Source organism: Syngnathus typhle, linkage group LG3 (genome assembly GCF_033458585.1).
Source record: "Syngnathus typhle isolate RoL2023-S1 ecotype Sweden linkage group LG3, RoL_Styp_1.0, whole genome shotgun sequence".
Taxonomy (NCBI): domain Eukaryota; kingdom Metazoa; phylum Chordata; class Actinopteri; order Syngnathiformes; family Syngnathidae; genus Syngnathus; species Syngnathus typhle.
Genome location: NC_083740.1, coordinates 11,700,752 through 11,719,577, shown reverse-complemented (window position 1 = coordinate 11,719,577; position 18,826 = coordinate 11,700,752).

The following is an 18,826-nucleotide window of genomic DNA, read 5'->3' as shown; positions in this document are numbered from 1 at the left end:
CTTCAACACAAATGGGAGCGGAGATTTTGGATTCCAGGCTGAGCTTAACTGTTCTTTGTCTTGGCTTTTGTCAAATAAATTCCTCCGAAAAAATCCGACTTACAGCCGAAGCCCTACTTATTCACGTTTTATCTTTATTCTCTGAGGACATGCTTTTATAAATCTGCAAGTGTCTTATTTTTTTATTGACATATCCAGAGTGGATGACACTGTTCAAAAATGTAGAAATAAGGTGAGGTCACTCTCACAGCCTCTGCGCAAGTCAATATCGAGACTTTAAAGTGATTGACAAGTTGTTTTTGTGAACAAATCTCATTTTTGGCATGTAATCCTGTTTTTGTTGTGTCACCTGTCGCCCCTTTAGTCTATTTGCTGTCAAACAAGGCATTTTATATGACTGCCTGAATAAAGGCAGAGGCAGACGAGGCTTGCGAGAGTAACACAAATCTAATCTTCCTTTTTGTGCAGATGGCATCTTTTCCATTTTGGTTATCTGTTAGTCTTTCTTTGGCATGTCCTTTTAAATATAACTCCACCGTTTCTCTCTGGTTTCTTTCAAGCCTCATTCTTCGCCATGGTCGGTCCTCCGATTCAAATGACGGAAGATGTAACTGTCATTATTAGGGATAACCCTCCACTGTTCCAGTCCTGGCTTCTGATAGGGGTTCACATTGTTTCACAGGCAGCCTTTCACCTTGATCAGGACACAAAATCCACCACTGCCCACGCAGCTGCAACCAGAGGATAGGATGGGCGGTAGGACCAACAGCAAAAATTATACGTATTTACTACATTGTGACACACTTCCAGTGTCTATGTGTGTGTCAGCCTGTGTATTTTGACAGGTGGGATTGGCTGTAGCCTGGGAGCTTAGTCCATCTGTCAGAAACACCCCAGCCCAAGGCTAAAGGTGCTATCTATCATAGCAGATGACACTGAGACTGGAAGTCCATGACAGCGTGGTGGAAAGTGGGGGTTATCATACGCTAGCTACTAAAAGAAGAATGGGTGGGGGTGGGGGGCGGCTAAAATAAGAAGACATTGAAGAGAATGAGGTAAGAAAAGATTTCATAAAAACATAAGAGCGTGTCATGGTCCCCTGTATTATTTGTGTTAAATTTAAATAAGAGTTTCGGAATAGTGCAAAGCAAGAATGTGAGAAAAAGGAATAAATTAGAAGCAAAAGACAAGCTTAAGTTTCAACTATGAAATAGAAATCGGGTTTAGGAGATTGAAATGACTGATAGAGTATGGTGGAATGAAGAAAGAATTTATAAGTGGAGAATGGAGCTCGGAAGGCGCAGTGTTAAAATCAGAGAAGATTTGTTTCATGGGGCTTTCAAACACACGCGCACACAACAGAGGTGTAACTCTCTTTTCAATTACTTGTGACAGCCGCTGTCTCACTGATCCATGCACTTACTGCAACGTCGGGGACTGGAATTATGGCAGAGCAGACAGGTGAGTCGGACAAGGAAGGGGAGAGAGATGGGAAGCAAAGGCTGAGCTGAGCTGTGGACGTGTGTACTCGAGGGGGGAAAAGCATTCTGCTAACAAAATTAATAACGTGTATGAAATGTGTGTATAATGTTTGAACTTAACATTGAGGACAATCGTTTAATATTTGGCTTTAACTAACTACTTAAAAGACAACATTTGTTGTAAATGTATTGTGCAAAGTTGCTCTTAAAATCCACTCCAATTTTTTAAACACCATAGCTTAAATGTTGCTCTTATGTATTACAAATGATGCCCCTTACCTTTTCTCCTCTGCTCGTGATAAATAGTGCATTGTATCCAACAGTAGAAAAATACATCATGTTGTCATTGCCCTTGAGCAGATATTCATGTGGTTTTCACAAGATTTACTAAAATATATCATAATTGGTCCAGAATTTGTTTTGAGGATCTTGCCGTTTATTGATGTATCTTTTTCTCCACTGATTTTCAAAAGATAACAATAAATAGTCTCTTGCCAGTAGAAATAAAGGGAGTGTTGTACAAAAAAGAGAAAATATATCAAACAAAAAAAGCATGTGGCCTGGTCTCTGGGAGTTCACATGAAAACATGGGGTTTGTTTGGGTTACACACACTGTAGGTTTCTTGCCCCCCTTCTATGTATAAAAATAAAACAACATTTTCTGACTGTGGTTTATGATTGTTAGAGAAAAAAATCAGCAAAAGTCAACATCAGCAGGGACAGTCTGCGCTACACACAGAAGATCTTTTTTAAAATGAAAAGAAATGGACACATGCCTGAGCTTCATCTCTGTTGGGCCTCAAACTTAGTTGTGCCACAGTTCAGCTGGCACACTGATGTTTGGAACAACACAAAGCTGTCATGGAGAGAATGACTGTTCTGTTCAGTAGAATCGTAGATGCTTATCCACACAAGCAAACATACTCTCACACGCGCGTGCAAACACACACGCACACACACACTCAATAGCACATGTAAAAGGCCAGTGAAAACCAGCATGCAAAACGGTTCCTTCATATCGCAGGCAAAATGGGAGGTGGCAAAAATTCCCCTTGTGTTTTTTTTTAAATGCCAACAAAAATGATGTACTTACAACTGAAATTACCCTAATGGCCCTAATCAATTTTTTATAAACCCTTGAATGTTTGGCCTGATATTAACATTGACACAGACCAGTTGTAATAGCTGTTAAGAGTAGGTTTTGACTCGTGTGACTTGTTTGATTGTAATTTGTGTCCATGTATACATATCTGATGAGGTTCTAAGCTCTCGAGGTACCCTTGCACATTTCTAGAGTGACATGTTTGACATATATAATGTTTATTCTTATGTATATATCAAATAAGTGATATTATGTAGTGGCTCTGTTGACGCCAAGTTACGGACAGGTCAACAAACGAAAAGATTTTAGCCACAACTACGAGGAAGATTTTGGGGATACAAAGAAAAACTCTTAAGCAACTTCAACTGAAATACCGGCTTCTCTGGAGGAAAGAAAATGGTGTGGCTGTTTCAAGATGCACAATAAGGCACTGTCTGAATAGAAATGTGCTGCGAGGTAAAAAAGCCATTATTGCACCGACGTTACAGAACAGCCCACTCACAATATGCCAGACAGCACCTAGACAAAGCCAGTGGAACAAAGTAATTTGGAGTTATTTGATCATATGATGATGATAAGACCAAAATTGAACATTTTGGTGACAGCCACAATGGGAAAATGAAGCTTCAAATTTGCTTCATGAACCAGTTGTGATGTGGGCTCCTCTCGAGGCCACTTTCTGTTCATCATTGGGCGGAAAGTACACTGACTTGCCATTTCTGAACGTCTTTTATCCAAACTAACAGTGCTATTTCGAGGACTCAAAAATATCCCTGGCTCATGAGGCAAATTTCAGGCTGTGCCACTACTTTATATTTTTTTGCATCTGCTTTTGAGGCTCCTACACTTCTTTGCCTATTTCTGTCGTGTCTACTTTTGCTATCCCGCTTATGATTTTCAGCAATTGAACAGTGCCTTTCTGTGCTCAGTGTGACTTTTTCACCAAAGGCCTCTGAGTGTATAACCTGAAGTGGCTTGTGCCGAACCACTTTAATTTTTGTGCATTTCCAAGGCAGGGCAGTATAAGAACAGTTTGCACAAATCCTCCAAGCTCCTTGTTGATAGAACACATTCAAAGGGGTATGAATGAAGACCAGACAAACTTGGGAAATTAGCACCAAAAACAGAGCACCAAAGTACTCACTCTGTAGGCTCATGCATCTTGTCAATTGTAATAATGGATGAATAAGCTGACTTTGTACTCCACAGTCTAATTACATTTTACCGCAGGGGTACCCACAGTGGCCATCATCATAATTCCTAATTACAATACGAAGTTGCTCGCACAACACCTCACACACACTGATCAGATCAAATATGTTGTAATGCTTGGCCTTTGTTTTGTAATTTTAACCTTTGTATATTCATCTCTGTGACTATAACAATAGCTGAACTGATAAGTGGTGGTTTCTCACCCTTTTAAATTAAAATGATTAAACACATAAAATGAAAATTGTGCTTCAGTTTTGATGGTAAAACTACTATATCACAATACACACTGAGCCATGGTTCATTTTGCTCTCTATTCACAGGAGTGCATCATAGTCAATTCAGTTTGAAAAGTGTTAAATCGTTGCGTCTAATACAAAGAAGCATCCACTCTGTCAGCAATAGCGAAAGCAGAAGTACTGTATGTCTCCTGGCTATACATCTTGTCACAATAAGTACAGCATTCCTTTGGTCAATTTTTGATATTCCTTCTTTCAACACTCCTCTGCTGACATCCAGGGAACAATTTAAGAGCGAGATGGGCAAGAAAAGGTTTTTGCTTTGTTCCATCAAATCCTCCAAAGAGCCCATATACTGTATCTATCTTTCGATTCCTTTTGTATATCTTTGTCCATCAGCTCCCAAGTTGTTTGTGAACACATCAAATTCAGCCTGTGTTATTCCACTGCTATCCCTGGTTATCTGAAGATCTCACTTTGACCCTTCAACAGGAGCAACCTTTGTTACATTAGCTGAAGCTCAGAAAGTTTTTATACCCCTCTGGGTCAATTGTTCTGTACAGGACTGCACCCCTAATTGGAGAGCAAGTTCACTGATGAAATGAGAGCACTATTTCTTTCTAATGAGACACATACTGTACTTTCTAGCAGACAACCTCTGGCAAAGAGTAAATCACTGGTCACAAGGTATACGGTGAAAAGAATGTACTCTGAGATAATTTAACTATTCAATGTGGGAAAAGTCTGAAGAGGTAATAGAAGAAATCATTTGCCCTTCAGCAAACGACTCAACCTCCACCAAGCCGGAAGTCAACCAAATTAAGACCTGAGCAAGAAGCTGAAACATGCAGTGAGAATAAGTCACCTTTCAAACATTGAGTTTGCTCTCAAGGAATGGGACAAAAATAAATCAAGAATGAAGGCATAGAGAGATGCACAATTGTTTGTTTGCAGTAGAATAACTCCGAAACGTGAGCAACAAAATATTTTGTTTATTGGATTATTTTATGTCGTTGCATTTCTATAGTGCAGTTTCATGGGCTTGTTTTTAAACTATTTTGTTGGAACCTAATACAAAGTAATAAGTTAATATCTGCAAGTATTTGTTAATCAAGTTGTTACTTTTGTCAATTTTGATTTACTTCAGTAACCATTGCTCACTGTTGTTTCTCAGTGCTGTTGTCAAGTTACCTTTTGACAGTTCTCAATACAACCCTGCATCAGTGAAGGGCTCAAGTCAAGCTCTACACAGTCAAATATTGCAACTCCTGGGATCCAAAGAAAAAGATAAAGTGGACAATCTATGAAGTGTCTTGTGATGCTTAACATGGCAACAAAAATCTGGGCCTGTATTCCTCAAGGTCCTGAGAATCATCTAAGATAACTCTTAACATAAAAGTTTAAAGTCCATGTTTTATAGCCAACTGGCTACACTATATTATTATACATCATAATATTGGTGAGATCATTATTTGTCTTATCTTGATCTTTTTTATAGAATAAAAACCTGTTATTTGAACAGAGCTTTATAGTATAGATTATATATACACGCTATCTGCATTTAGTCCCCTTTAGCTATACGCACACATGGAATTAAAGTCAATCCATCCATCTGTCCCTCCATATTTTATTTCTGTCCTTCTGTCCTATTTCAAGTCAGCTGCCAGCCTGCCACTGTCACACTATTCTTTTGAATACAATAAAAAGCACAGACAATGTAATTATGACAATACCGCGGCGTCTGAATGCATAATCAAATAAAAGTTACGTGCAACTTGCCTCTGAGTCCTGTGTGTGCGTGCGTGCGTGTGTCCGTGTATATGTGCATGCATGCGTGCATGCGCGGGTTTGCGTGCACTGGATATATCCTTGCTGCTGGTTTTTTTTTTTTTTGCTATCACTCAAGACTCTTCGGCGCTATCTTTTCCATTTCAGGCTCTCTAGGGTAGAGAAAATCTCATTTATTAAACTTTTGTTTGCATCCAGATTACAAATCTAATTGTGTCTGTCTCTATTTTCCCAGTGCTACATACAAACAAAGGTCTAAAGAGAGATCATAATACACCTGGAGTTGTTTACTAACTACAGAATAATAGCAACATGATAGCATGTGCACTGTAGCGCAACGAGTGGATGTTATTGTCTTATTTGCCTGACTGATTTCTTTTGTTTCTTAGTTAGTTATTCAAATACAGCTTAGCAGCTGCAAAAATAATTAATTCATATCGTACATTGCCTAAGTCCTTTGCCATAATTTTTAATGCAAAAAATAAGATACACTAGCATTCAAAAGTACGGGGTTACCCAGACAATTTAGTATTTTCCCTGAAAACTAACATAATTGCACAAGGGTTTTCAATGGTTTACTAATCATCCATTAGCCTTCTAACACAATTAGCAAAGACAATGGACCATTAGAACACTGCAGGGATAGTTGCTGGAAATGGGCCTTTTTACACCTATTCAGATATTGCATTGAAAAGCAGAAATTTGCAGCCAGAATAGTCATTTACAACTTTAACAATGTAAAGAGTGTATTCCGGATTAGTTTAATGTTATCTTTGTTTCATGATAGTGATTTTATTTAAAAATTAAAGATATTTCTAAGTGACCCCAAACGTAGTGGATGGACGGACGGAAGGATGGTTGGGTGGAATGGGTTGGTTGGTTGGTTGGTTGGTTGGTTGGTTGGTTGGTTGGTTGGTTGGTTGGTTGGTTGGTTGGTTGGTAGGTCGGACGGACGGACGGAAATGCGGGCGGACATGCGTGCGGACGGATGGATTTAGGTAATCCAGTTGGTCCAACAGATCATATTTTGTAGCGGTGTGATAAATGATGACATGTGTTTTTACTCTCTCAACAAAACCGACAGTTTTCACTTCAGGCAGTCAGCCACACCCTTTCAACCCTTCCATGTCTATCAAGCATCTCCTTTTAACCCAGAAATGTGTACAACTTGTTCTTCTCACTTCAAAGTACATTTCCTGTTTCTCCCTTACAGCTCACCATAATGTTAGAGACCAACGAATTTGTTGCACCAATTACAAAATCTATTTATTTCATCTGAGCACAGCACTCAGCTGTAAATATCAGAAAATTGCATTCTTATTCATCTATCTCCAATGAATTAATTTCTCCAAATCCCATATTCACACCTATGCTCACATGAAATTAGTATACTCACTCTTTCTGTCGCCCACCATCTCCCTGCCTCTATTTCATACACACGTACACACACACACACAAAAACACGTGCACAGACGAATACTTTATAACAGCCCTCTGCAATTGCCTAGCTACTCGGTTTAGACAGCTCCATCCATTGTGTGCGAATTATGTCCAAGGTCAGTGTGTACTCAGCAGGTGATAATAAAAACCATACCGCTGCTAACCACAGGCCCGACCACTGAATTTGACAGGTGCTGGGCAAAACGAGAAAGGAAGAAAAGGGAACCAAGGTGGGGGTCAGTACAGTGAATGTGCTGAGCAAGGACTAAAAAAAAGGAGAGTGTGTGAGACGCAAAGGAAGGATGGGGGGGGGGGGGGCAGGAAGTATACAAGGATGGAGTTGTGATGTGCATTTCAGGGCAGTGATTTTCATCCGCAGTACTGTGAGTGATCAGCAAAGGGTGCCACACTGTTCTGAGTAAATTGAGATTAGATCATTATTTCAGAATTCCTGCTTTTTTGGGCCATTTTCGTTTGTTTGTCTGCCATGAGATTTTTTCCATTAGAAAAATGAATGCCATGGCTCAATAAAGATTGAGAAACAATGATTTAGAAGGGATTGGTGACAGGAAGGAAAAATAATAATTGGAGCAGAATTAGTCTCTAATCACTACATTAGAATGGTACAGCAGACCATTGCAGTTTTGTCATCACTCACAAATTTGCTGCTGGATTTAGGATATCAGATTCTGCAAGCGTACTTGAAAGTTCTGCCAAAGGTGATGTTTGGGAATACTTTCAGTGGCTCACAAGCTTACTGGGGACAACTTGTCTAACAGCACATCAGGTTATCTAAATTTGTTTTCACAGCTTTTTCACGAAGCACCATCTAAGAGCTTTTTCTCTTAATTGGGGTGATGTTTAAGGTTAGCGCAAGCCCTCGGGTGTTTGCTGAAATTCTTGTATGATATCTTAACAGACACTGATGTAGATGTGTTTGAAAGCAATAATTTGGGTCATAGACGGTTCAATCTAGTATGGTTTTGTTATTTTCCAAATTGTTTGGTGCCGAAGACCAATTTTCCATGGGACTGTACCCTCACAGGCTTACAACTTTGTGAAAGTGTTTCTGTTTGAGATTGTTTACTCATTTAAAATTTACATTTCACATAATTGGTACATGCATGGTGTATTTTGGCTGTGCCAGTGTGCATTACCCCTCAATTCCCCATGCACCTCTATAATTAGTGAACGCTTGGTAATGTAGTCTAATGGCTTCACAGGAACGTTCTGAAATACTGATGAACATCTGTTTCGCGGGAAACACGCACTCATCATCACACTGTCTCTCACTCCATTTGAATCTACACTAAAAAATATACATATATATATGAACGCAACACTATTTTTACTCCAATTAGTTTTTAAATCTAACTTTAAGGTCTATCATTATTTTATAATCCATCTACCTCACTATTATACAGGTTATTCTAATCTTTGCCTCATTGCATTTAGAGTTTTTGGGGTTAGAAAACCAGGCAATCTGGTGTGACCATCATTTGACTCACTCAGTGCGACACCTCTCTTGCGCAATTAGTTGATCAGGTTTCTTCTTTTTCCCCGTATGGCGTTTTTGAGTTGTTCCTTGCCCTCTTTAGATCAGTGGATGTCATTAGTAATGTTTGACAACTGCAGGCTTGTGAAGCCCTTTGAGTTGATCAAAATAGACTTGACACGTTTGAATCTGGTTGTTTATTGTGGCCTGTGTACTGTTGGTCTGTCCCTTTTCTAGTTATTGCATATTGGCAGGAATAGCAAGAGCGTGTCTATGCCAGGCCAGGGCATTCCAGACTGGAAAGGTTATTTTTGCAATGCTACAGTATCAGTTCATTAATTTTACTTCTTCACAGTCAACCAGCAGAATGGGCAGATGAAGGGACAAAGGGATGGTTGGTGTAATGAAGAACTGAAAGATATGCCAAGCGATGGAGCTATGTGAAGGTTCTGAAAGAAGCCACCTAATTGGGCACCAGAGAAATCACAAGATGAGAAACATTTCAAAAACCTTTTCTTAATATTAGCACATCAAGGAGAAGAACATGAAGCGATAATTAAAAAACTGTGTACACTTAGGAATGAAAAGAAATGAAAGAGAAAATACAGACTCATAAACATATGAATAACCCAAAAGAGACACATTTACAATCAAGTCTGTTAATAAAAAGCAAAGCTTTTGCACAGACAAGCGAAGACACACACACACACACACACACAATCTGGAAGTAATAGGAGTACCTCAGATCTCACAACCGTTGCATTATTTAACAGCAGGAGCATACCTCTTCTTTGTGTGTGTGTGTGTCTGTGCGTGTGTGCGTGTGTGTGTACGTCCGTGTTTTTTTGTGTGTGCACGCGGCGGGGGGGGGGGGGGGGGTGTCTGTGTGACACTGCAATTTAAAATACACTCCTATAAATACACGAGCATTTGTAAGTCCTATGCATGTTTCCCCTGAATAGCAGCTCTCATTTTCTCTCTGACAGTATTTTCTATCTACAGTTAAGGCTGCCACTAATCAATTTGGACCCAAATGGATGTTGTTTAAAAGGGGTTTGAAAGGGGTGGCCCTGATGGAAATTCAGTCAACGAACAGATCTGTTCCTTGTGCTTGTTACCCGGGTTGGGTGACCTCGGGGTCATCTGAAATTCCATCCTAATTCCATCACCAAGGCCACCTTATTCCACTTCCAAAAAATCGCCAGACTTAAATATACCATTTCAAGCAGGATAAGGTGTCGTGAATGGTACAATGTTTCAGAGCCAGTGTTTAGGAACATAGCCATGTTATGGAATGTGAAGTCCCCCTTACCTGTTTTAAGATTAGATACCGCTTGACCACAGCCTTTTCCCAGCATATTGTTTTATTTTTGTCTTTTATCCCCAGAAGACCATAAACAGCATTTCACGGATAAACATGTTGTTCTGAGGCCCAAAGAGATTCAATTCCTGAAATGGGCTTTGAGTGCACATAAATCGATACTAACTTCTAACCAGATACTCAAGTTACAGCGTCCTTAAATAATCCCTTTCATGTTTGTTCAATCACAATTACATTTGCTGAGAGACACAGAAATATCAAAACTAAAATGTTCTCCAAGCAAAAAACCAACATTGTTTACCAATATAGCCGTATCATATCAGATTTCAATATATCTAATGGATGAGATTTTGATGAGATTGTTTTCTTATTCACAGTCAATGAATTGTCATGCCTTAAAGACAAAACCCATATTGCTTTCATTCTTTTGTTTTCTTTAGAGCTTAACCTCAGTAGGTTCTGAGCTGAGCCCATCCCATCTGACTGAGTGAGAGGTGGGGGTGCGCTCGGTTGTAATATTCATCTTTACCACTAGATGGCAGACATAGCTTAAGAACACTTCCAACCCCACATCTGCAATCGGAGACCAGGGAAGAAGAGAGAGTATGGTAAAAACAGTATGAGCTCTATAGTCAAAGACAATACTTCTGCACACTGGTGTATAAACTGGTGCATCTTGATTTTCGTGGGGGTGCATGTCTCGTTCAGCATGTGTAGGAATGTGGCAGACCGCATTGTGCCACACTGGGCATTACGGCAGATGTTTTTTCATGTGTTTGTTTGTGTGTTTGTTTGTTTTTGCCCATCTCTATCGATCATCTAAACTTTACGCCAGCTGGAACCAGATCTAAGTTGTGGTGCAGGAAATGTAATATGTTTACAATTACATTTTTTGTCATACATCTGGTCGGGGTATGTATGGTCCTATGTGGCTTCCCGAGTTGCAGTGATGAAAAATGGTGGCCCCTTCCATCGTTGAAGTGACCCAATCCTTATTTAGAGTCTTCGATCTACGTGTGAGAAAACCAGAGTACCTGAAGAAAATCCACGCAAGCAATGGCAGATTGTACAAATTCCACACAGGATGGCCGAAGCTAGATCTAAACCCCCCAACCTCAGGATTGTGCGGTGGATGTACTAAACACTTGGTCGCCATGCAGACATCCACACTCCAATGTAAAAAAACTAACTGAGCACTATCTGAGCAATTTTCATTATATTTCAGTCCTCAGTCAGTATCGCTAAGTGCTAATGTGACTTGCAATATTGTTGCCATAGTTACCCAAAATGTAATACAGTATAATCATCACACATGTCAGCCTGTTGAAAGGAACTGCAGTAGGTTTTATTTAAATTGGCACTTTCTCGCTAATGAGGAAAAGCCCGTTTGGATAAAATAAATGAAACAACTTCATGTTCATTTTTTACGAAAATGATGTACTTCACAGGGCGCTATATTGCTGTCAGTTGTATGTTTTTGTTAGCGGACCCCCTTGGGTCGCAATGTTCTATTAGTGCACAGCATCCACAAAGCCAAACACCACACAAAGCAAACACTAGCTATGCCCCCTGCAGCATCTGAGGCCCAGTATGGGGTCTGGAGCAATTACAATCATAGGGAGTGTTAGAGTTCAACTATATAAAGCTCTACTAGTCATCTATGGGGACAGCATTCAATCACATTCAGGCAGATGGTATAATATTTGATCTAATTAGAGAGACTTTGTATTATTGTGTCAACATTTGTGCTAAATAAGGCCTCGTAGATGACTGTAGCATCAACGTTTGTGGATTTTATTCGTGTCAAAATGGCCATTAAAAATAATTTATGAAACCTGTCAGCCCCCACTCCCCCTCCATAAAAAAAAAATGGTATCATGCTGTGTTTGGAACTCCTCACTTCAAAGCATAGTTGCCAGAAAGTGACAGTAACAAAAAAATAAAGAAAAAGGAAAATCAACTGCGACAACTCCTGACTGCTCATGAAACAAATTCTGCCCGAGGATGGTGCATGGAGTCAATATTCTTCAAACTGCTGACAGCTAGTACCCAAAAATCCCAAAAGTAATGCAATAATTGAGCATTTTTTACTGAAATCATTATAAATATGTGTTGACTTTCAAATTTGTAATAATCCAGTCTGAGATCAATGTTAACTTTTGTGAAAGAATACTCAAGAACTTTTATTTTTAACGTGACTGACCCCTAACTTTTGACTTTTAGGTGAAACAGTTCCATGTATAAAATATCATTGAAAAACAGGCAATGATTCATCATTCTGTGGCTGACAAGACCTTTCCTCATTCACCATCTCCTTGCTCCAGGAACAGCTTCGTCCTGCTGATAATGATCTGCACAGGTGTGTTTTCAACTTTTACTGGCCTTAGAAAAGAAAAACAACCAGCAGAGAGGTTGGTAAAGAGGAAACACGAGAGAGCAACAGTGAGGTGCTTTTGCAGGATGACATTTGATCAGAGACATAAAAAGAGGAAGGAGGAATGCTAATGATGCTTGTGGATGGACAGGGGAGGTGAATCTTTTTAATCTCAAAACGCAGTAAGAAAGCAACCTGAGGCATTTTTGATCCAATTTTGTTGAACTCCACAAGTAGGTCAATAGCGGTAGTGTTGCTCATTAGCAAAATGGGTGGAAGGCAGTAAAGGGAAGGAGATAAAAAGTTTGGTGTCAGTGCAGTAAGCATCATTCATGTCCTCTTGCTTCAGAGGAGGCAGATGGGGAATAAACTTGCCTATGTGTGGCGGTCTGGAGGAGACGTTGGCGCAGATAATGGACATTGGACAGGACACTGACACTGAATAGTAACCAGAGACAGCCTTGAATACAAAACTACAATTTAAAGTGAAGCAAATTAGCGTCACTGAGGTCTGTACGACTAGGACATACCTTGCATTCTTGGATAGAGCAACTGATACTAGATTAGTACCCAATTATCAATGAAGGTATTCATATTTAGTGGGGAGGAAAATATCTGTGGAAGCAATAAGTGTAATCGAAATATTCAGGCTTCGAGCTTCAAGTTGCCTCACAAATGGCACTCCCAGAGGAAGACGATGACCTCTAACATGTTCCGCTGTCTCCCTTCATCTCCCTCCCCTCTGTGGGTTAACTTGTTGGAAATCTGCCCCCATAACTGTTAAACCCCTCTGATGTTTTCCCTCCTCTTTTGGGGGGGGAGTGTTTGTTTCCTGTTTTATTTTGTTTTAAAACTCGGTTTTGAAAAGATCTGGTGGTAAAAGGGTCATTGTTTCATTGTATCGACACCCTCCTTAGTGTCATTAGCATGACATGCTTCTCTTTGTTGAGCACCATCCAAATGTGCACATCATCGTTCAAGTATCCTTCAGCAGCAACCCCCTCGTTGGGGTGTCCGCAAATAAAATTTTGCTTGCGGCCCCATTTTTGGTCCGTAGCAGCCTGTACAACACCATTACAACTTTGGCACACCCACATCCAAAAACATCCCTTTGTAATGCACAGGGAAGTGATGCTGATCAAGCAGCCACCATTTTTGAACTGAGGCAGATGATTGATGGAAGGGAGTTGATGACTGTGTTGGGTGGCTGCTCACCCCATCACTTTTTTCATCTCACGTATCCCCATCTCTCTCTGTCTCGCTTCCCATTTTGTGCTTTCATTCCCTCGTATGTTTGTGCAAATCCGCCTCCTTGTTTAAGCTGATAAATGATAGGGGAAGATCTGCCTGCAAGATTGTCAGCTTCTCCCTCATCTTCGTTGCAGTGGACCCGTACAATTTATAGAATCACTGTGTGGAAGATGAGGATGGGGAAGGGGGAAGCACACACAAACAGATATGCATTGAAACAGCTTGAAGATAATAAATCTGTGATAGAGTGACAAAGTGATGCTGCAATGAGAGTATAACACCACGAGCACTCTAAACAGTGGCCGTTCCTTGTGCGTGCAATGTGCAATGTGAGGGGGGCCTAAAAAGTAAATGCTATGTGAAAGGATTTCATTTTAGCATAATGACATGTAAATCATTGCCGTTTGTGTGCAATCTGGCCCAGAGCGCCATTCAAGCTTGGACTGCCACTGACTCCAAAGCCCACTAATAGTCAGTAATGAGGAACAAAAGAGATATATAGTAGCTCATGTGTGAATATTTACTCAAATACACTACCCTCAAAACCCTTCTGAGACACTTTATGAGAGAGACAGTAAAGTTGTGGTTTGACCAGAAAGTGGCAAACGATTAAACTGTGGGAGATAGTTATTAGGATTAACAGAGCGCAATTAAATGCTAATGATATACTGAATAATGAGACCCCGCTCGGTCTCATTAGCAAACTGTTGTCATTTGTATAAGAGGCAGAAGCAGGGATGCCAGAGAGGGGAGGAAGCAGACTTGAGGAAAGAGACTCACAAGATGTACATTTCTTAATTATGATGTGTGGAATAGCATAAACCAATTCTCATCCAAAGTCATCTGGGCATGCCTCAGTAGACTCTCTGGCACTTTGCATTAGCCTGAGAGCACAATGTCGAGCAATTGCTCAAGCAGCACAAAATCTCTCATTTCTTCAAAGCGCCCAGATTTTTAGATTATAAGATGATAAGAAATGAATTCTTTTCCAAAAATGTTTTTTAATAGAGTAAAGGACAGTTTTGCAGATGCGTGTACTATTTTAATGCTCCCCTCAATTTCCCCTTGCCTAATTGCAAGCCGAGAAGCTGCTTTCTACGCAATGACAAGAGCGCCCCCATGAGGCAAGAAAGCTAACCTTCAGACTTTCCAGGGGGATGATCATCACTTTAGAGACCTGAAAGTGCACAGGAGTAGATTAAGAAGGGAAATTATTTATACATTTCGCCTCAATTATTTATTTGGCAATTCCTCACTGTGTTTACTCGGGGGTTATTAATTATTATGCTGCTACAAGTTCCTCAAAAGACACAGGACACCCCTGGATACTTTTAATTCCAGTACTCACGATTCATGGGGATTCATAGAGCTTCTAGCAAGACATAATTAATAAAATGCTTCCCCCGTCAATTTTCTGGACATGATACCTTTTTATGTTATATTTCTGTGCAACAAGAACATTTGGACTATGTCCCCAAACACTATTTTGTGGGTATTTCTGATTTATATTTCCAGGTAATGGAATAAATGTGAGCTCAGCTAATCCGTTCCCAATTTTTCTCTTCCTAACCCCGGATACCTTCTTCTCTGTATCACGCTTTCTCAGTACGTTGCAAGATAGGCTCCTGTCTGCTGGCTTGCGGCTGTCAATAGTTTGTCCAAATAGTGGCAGCAGGCTTAGTCAGGCAGAAGGATATTAGACTTGGAATTTTATTTTTCTCCTTTCATGGCTTCCATGAATGCCCCTTTATACTCCACATCGAGAGAGGAGGTGGGGACAGAGGGGGGTGGCACATGTAATAGGTAGAAATTGAGGATCACGCTGCCAAAGCTGTCTAAGTCATTCTGACTGGTACTGATAACTCACACATGTAGTCGCATAATCGATTGATCTCCTATGCATTAATGCTCAACAAGAACACATTAAAAGAAATTGAAAAAAACATTGCATCGAAGTAAATGCAGCTTCACGCAAACTGGAAAACTAGATCACAAACTAGTGAATAAAATGTTTTCAGTTTATTTACATGCTAGGGCAATGTAAATTATTTTATGTAGTAGGAAAATGAAAAGATGAAAATAGACAAAGAACCAAAAAAAACCTTAAAACCATTACATGAATAAATCCTCCATCTGTCAAATCAAAATAAGTCTACGTGGCATATGCATTTGCATGATTTGCCAATGACAATTTGTGTGTCGGATTTGCACAAAATTGCTCAGAGAATAAAAAAGCAGCACAATGACTGACGATGGACTGAGTTTAATAGAGCAGCACTGACCCCTACTGAGCGAAATTCAGATTAACCTGCCACCCCCTCCCCAGTTCTGTTCATTAAATCTGAATGGGGCCATCATATGCTTTTTGGAACCCGAATGGGACGGGCTATTTTCCTAAGAAAAGAAATCGATGATGGGTTTGGTGAGTGCATGAACATAAAATACTTTTTTTTTTTTTAATCAGTGCTGTAATACAATGAAGAAAGTCTGTTCAGAATACCAGAAAACATGACAAACAAAAAATGAAAATATGTATATATATATTTATATAACTGCCAACGTCTTCTGGCACTTCTGTCAGGGTAAACGAACACTTACTGGTGCAGTGAGAGTGCATGACACAAAAATCACCTGGGACGTCTGGGGGTCTACTTTGAGGAGAACCAACACAGTACTTGGAAATATGTCATATTGACGCATCAGGGCCATTAACCCGAGACACAAACTGACCATACATGACCCATTTTCTCCTGGTGAACTTGAATGTGTCCACACTGAGACTCTGTGCAGACAAGCAGGTAGGGAAGTTGACCTTGTTTTAAACTTTTTTCTTTGTTCTGTATGAGAGGCAAATTGCCCAAGCACCACAGCCGCTGCAGTAATGAGCTTGTCACTGAGCCAGAATGGACATATTGGACTCCAGAGTCAGGCGGAGTGTGAACATTATTGGAATTCATCTTTCTTTTCTACGACATTTTTTTTTTGTCTTGGTTTACAATGGGATAGAACATTAAGTAACCATAGCCATTGTAAATAGAAAATGTATGATAAGCTAGTTTATGGCCACGTAGACACAAACACACACACATACTTTGCCTTACTCAAAACATACATTCAGAGTACAGTGCACTACAATGTGTACACATTAAAAAAATGATTTATTGTGAATTCTGAAGTCTCTGCCATATTGGAAAGATTAGATTTCAAATGTGAGAATGGCAAGATTATAAAAACATTAATACAGAAAAACTAATTCCATCATCGTTATTATTAAGATTACACACAGGCTAACAACCCCCCCCCACCCCCACCCGCCCCCTCCACACACACACACCTCTACACGCACACACGCACACACACACACACACACACACACTCACTCACACATGGATGGACAAGTATAAAACATGACATGCGTAATAACACCAAATTTCAAGTGGCTTTTTTACATTTTATCCTTTAATCACATAAATCAAGTGCTTTTTAGCTTTCTGGGATATAAAGTGTCTTTTCTTTTGTTTCTTTTAATCTTATGACAAGACCTTAACATATTATTACAAAATTTGGGTTGAGATGAAAAGAAGGAGAAACCAGAAAAAAAATTAAATATATCTTGGCAAAAGGTATTTTTCCAAACTGTGATGATGGTGGTAACGTTCAAGGATTTAAACTTGTTCAGTGCTCCTACAACAAATTGGAATAGACGTTTGAAGAAAACATCTCAGTTCAATTCATTGTGTATTCATTGCCTGTTAAGCACCAAATTTAACATCAGAATTTTAAGGCACTTACGAGTTTCTCAACGCTCTCAATTTAATTAAGTAGTAGGCCTATTTTCCAAGCTGTTTCTCGGCTCTGCTTAGACTCGTGACTGCATCATAAATTTTAAAGGCGGTAAAGACAAGGATTTCAGAAGCATTCAATGACAAAGTCTTCAGTACAAAAAACAGAGGTGAGCTTAAAACTAAAGAAAATCAGCAGTGATGAAAACGGCCACACGGAATAATCGCCTCTATTTGCAATCATTGTCATGTTGTATGGAAGATTGACTTTGTAATTGCAGATGAGGTAGCGGTTCACTTGCCTGCCTTCTGTGCATCAGGGTTCTGTTCAGCTCCCACTCAATAAGAGCGTAAATTCTGCGTAGGAACAACAAGTTTCTTTGCCCATGCCTTGGCAGTAAAGTACATCTTTGTAATCTGCTGTTTTTATGCGACAGCCAGAATGAGGCAGTTGATTTTCACGAAAGCACAATGACTTTGAAATCAAAACGCAATAAAGAATCACAATTGCTCGCAGCATTATGTCATGAAATTAAAATTATTTTCACGGAGGCAAGCAAAAGTCTTGCTCTCTATTTTTTATTCTTGTTAGGGTTTGTATTTATTTGATACATTGAGAAACATTTTGGTCAATTGTCAAGTTGATATTTGTTATTCACTGTAATTTGTATTTTGTTGTTGCTCTTTCTAGTTCATTGTTACTAAAAATATACCTTTTTGCACCAGAATCTTAATATCAAATATAGCTAATTGAAAGAAATGTTCCTCGTGTGTTAGCAAGGAATCTGCTTGACAAAATAATTTGAGAGAAGTGGATGAATTTGCTATAAAATAAAGCTGCAACATCACTCTTTCTTGTGTTCAATTCTCAAAATAATAAATACACTTTATAATTAATGAAATAAGTACAACAAAAATAAAACCTAAAAAAAAAACTATACAAAACAGGTTTGTATTTGAAAAGAAAAAATATATATCAATGGGAAAAAAATTAACAGAAAAGAATGTGAGGGAAGAAAAAGGTTGTGTTGGAATTTTCCACTTGCTACCGGTGGGTAATGGATTTCTCCTTGGAAGTAATATAAATCTCTCTTTAGAGGTGATAGCATCTACAACAAAGGAACTGTTAGAAACCACATTTATCTTATTTATTTATCTCTCTCTCGTTCTCACACGCACACACACAATATAATAGCTTCTGCTGGCTATTTATGTCCTTTGAAGGTAAGATTGAAATGTTATCATCTGCACCACCGGCAATTTATACCTGCAACTTTAGCATCGATATCAGGTTTAAACCTGCATGAGCCTAGTAACAAACAAACAAGAGTTTTCAGTGGTAAA